At 41.1% G+C, this 2,500-nt stretch overlaps 1 protein-coding gene and 6 non-coding genes across 8 annotated transcripts in view; 1 reads left to right on the top strand and 6 right to left on the bottom strand.

The window, feature by feature from the left end:
• LOC127987501 (protein NYNRIN-like) overlaps positions 1 to 2,500 on the top strand; it is a 363,443-nt gene that overhangs the window by 257,009 nt on the left and 103,934 nt on the right. The gene's annotated exons all lie outside the window — the stretch shown is intronic.
• Positions 345 to 463, bottom strand: LOC128003716 (5S ribosomal RNA). The gene has a single exon (XR_008176435.1). It is a non-coding gene; the product is annotated as a 5S ribosomal RNA (ribosomal RNA).
• On the bottom strand, positions 685 to 803 carry LOC127988735 (5S ribosomal RNA). Its single transcript, XR_008161893.1, has one exon. It is a non-coding gene; the product is annotated as a 5S ribosomal RNA (ribosomal RNA).
• Positions 1,025 to 1,143, bottom strand: LOC127999483 (5S ribosomal RNA). The gene has a single exon (XR_008172299.1). It is a non-coding gene; the product is annotated as a 5S ribosomal RNA (ribosomal RNA).
• Positions 1,641 to 1,759, bottom strand: LOC128005178 (5S ribosomal RNA). The gene has a single exon (XR_008177838.1). It is a non-coding gene; the product is annotated as a 5S ribosomal RNA (ribosomal RNA).
• Positions 2,125 to 2,243, bottom strand: LOC128003715 (5S ribosomal RNA). The gene has a single exon (XR_008176434.1). It is a non-coding gene; the product is annotated as a 5S ribosomal RNA (ribosomal RNA).
• Positions 2,465 to 2,500, bottom strand: part of LOC127988734 (5S ribosomal RNA) — a 119-nt gene continuing 83 nt past the window's right edge. Inside the window, exon 1 of the ribosomal RNA XR_008161892.1 lies at positions 2,465 to 2,500. This exon is cut by the window's right edge and continues 83 nt beyond it. This is a non-coding gene — a ribosomal RNA (5S ribosomal RNA).

The following is a 2,500-nucleotide window of genomic DNA, read 5'->3' as shown; positions in this document are numbered from 1 at the left end:
GGCTATTTAAAGATCAGCCAATCTTATCGCCAGTACATTATATAAGTAGGAATGAAAACCCAAAAGCTTAAAGCACCTGGTATTCCTAGGCAGTCTCTCATCAAAGTACTAATCAGACCTAAACCTGCTAAGATTCAGAGATCGGGCATTGACTCTTTTTTTTTTTTTTATGAAAGATTATTATATAATTCGTGAAATTTTCCAAAAAGATTAAAACACCTGGTATTCCCAGGCAGTCTCCCATCCATGTACTAAGCAGGCCCAAACCTGCTAATATTCAGAGATCAGGCATTGACTCTATTTTTTGGCAAAATTATTATATACTAAGTGAAAAATGTCCAAAAAGCTTACAGCACCTGGTATTCCCAGGCGGTCTCCCATCCAAGTACTAACCAGGACCAAACCTGCTTAGCTTCCGAGATCAGACGAGATTGGGCATAGCCAGGTTGGTATGGCCGTAAGCAAAGTCTGCTGCAAAGAGAGGGCTATTTAAAGACCAGCCGATCTTATCGCCAGTACATTATATAAGTAGGAAAGAAAACCCAAAAGCTTAAAGCACCTGGTATTCCCAGGCAGTCTCTCATCAAAGTACTAACCAGACCTAAACCTGCTAAGATTCAGAGATCGGGCATTGACTCTATTTTTTGGCAAAATTATTATATACTAAGTGAAAAATGTCCAAAAAGCTTACAGCACCTGGTATTCCCAGGGGGTCTCCCATCCAAGTACTAACCAGGCCCAAACCTGCTTAGCTTCCGAGATCAGACGAGATCGGGCATAGCCAGGTTGGTATGGCCGTAAGCGAAGACTGCTGCAAAGAGAGGGCTATTTAAAGAACAGCCAATCTTATCGCCAGTACATTATATAAGTAGTAAAGAAAACCCAAAAGCTTAAAGCACCTGGTATTCCTAGGCAGTCTCTCATCAAAGTACTAACCAGACCTAAACCTGCTAAGATTCAGAGATCGGGCATTGACTCTATTTTTTGGCAAAATTATTATAAACTAAGTGAAAAATGTCCAAAAAGTTTACAGCACCTGGTATTCCCAGGCGGTCTCCCATCAAAGTACTAACCAGGCCCAAACCTGCTTAGCTTCCGAGATCGGACGAGATCGGGCATAGCCAGGTGGGTATGGCCGTAAGCGAAGTCTGTTGCAAAGAGAGGGCTATTTAAAGACCAGCCAATCTTATCGCCAGTACATTATATAAGTAGGAAAGAAAGCCCAAAAGCTTAAAGCACCTGGTATTCCTAGGCAGTCTCTCATCAAAGTACTAACCAGACCTAAACCTGCTAAGATTCAGAGATCGGGCATTGACTCTTTTTTTTTTTTAATGAAAGATTATTATATAATTCGTGAAATTTTCAAAAAAGATTAAAGCACCTGGTATTCCCAGGCTGTCTCCCATCCATGTACTAACCAGGCCCAAACCTGCAAATATTCAGAGATCGGGCATTGACTTTTTTTTGGCAAAATTATTATATACTAAGTGAAAAATGTCCAAAAAGCTTACAGCACCTGGTATTCCCAGGCAGTCTCCCATCCATGTACTAACCAGGCCCAAACCTGCTAATATTCAGAGATTGGCATTGACTCTATTTTTTGGCAAAATTATTATATACTAAGTGAAAAATTTCCAAAAAGCTTACAGCACCTGGTATTCCCAGGCGGTCTCCAATCCAAGTACTAACCAGGCCCAAACCTGCTTAGCTTCCGAGATCAGACGAGATCAGGCATAGCCAGGATGGTATGGCCGTAAGCGAAGTCTGCTGCAAAGAGAGGGCTATTTAAAGATCAGCCAATCTTATCGCCAGTACATTATATAAGTAGGAATGAAAACCCAAAAGCTTAAAGCACCTGGTATTCCTAGGCAGTCTCTCATCAAAGTACTAATCAGACCTAAACCTGCTAAGATTCAGAGATCGGGCATTGACTCTTTTTTTTTTTTTTTATGAAAGATTATTATATAATTCGTGAAATTTTCCAAAAAGATTAAAACACCTGGTATTCCCAGGCAGTCTCCCATCCATGTACTAAGCAGGCCCAAACCTGCTAATATTCAGAGATCAGGCATTGACTCTATTTTTTGGCAAAATTATTATATACTAAGTGAAAAATGTCCAAAAAGCTTACAGCACCTGGTATTCCCAGGCGGTCTCCCATCCAAGTACTAACCAGGACCAAACCTGCTTAGCTTCCGAGATCAGACGAGATTGGGCATAGCCAGGTTGGTATGGCCGTAAGCAAAGTCTGCTGCAAAGAGAGGGCTATTTAAAGACCAGCCGATCTTATCGCCAGTACATTATATAAGTAGGAAAGAAAACCCAAAAGCTTAAAGCACCTGGTATTCCCAGGCAGTCTCTCATCAAAGTACTAACCAGACCTAAACCTGCTAAGATTCAGAGATCGGGCATTGACTCTATTTTTTGGCAAAATTATTATATACTAAGTGAAAAATGTCCAAAAAGCTTACAGCACCTGGTATTCCCAGGGGGTCTCCCA

This window comes from Carassius gibelio, chromosome B22 (genome assembly GCF_023724105.1).
Source record: "Carassius gibelio isolate Cgi1373 ecotype wild population from Czech Republic chromosome B22, carGib1.2-hapl.c, whole genome shotgun sequence".
Classification (NCBI taxonomy): domain Eukaryota; kingdom Metazoa; phylum Chordata; class Actinopteri; order Cypriniformes; family Cyprinidae; genus Carassius; species Carassius gibelio.
Note: the sequence above shows the minus strand (reverse complement) of the source record. Positions and strands in the feature narration are given on the sequence as shown.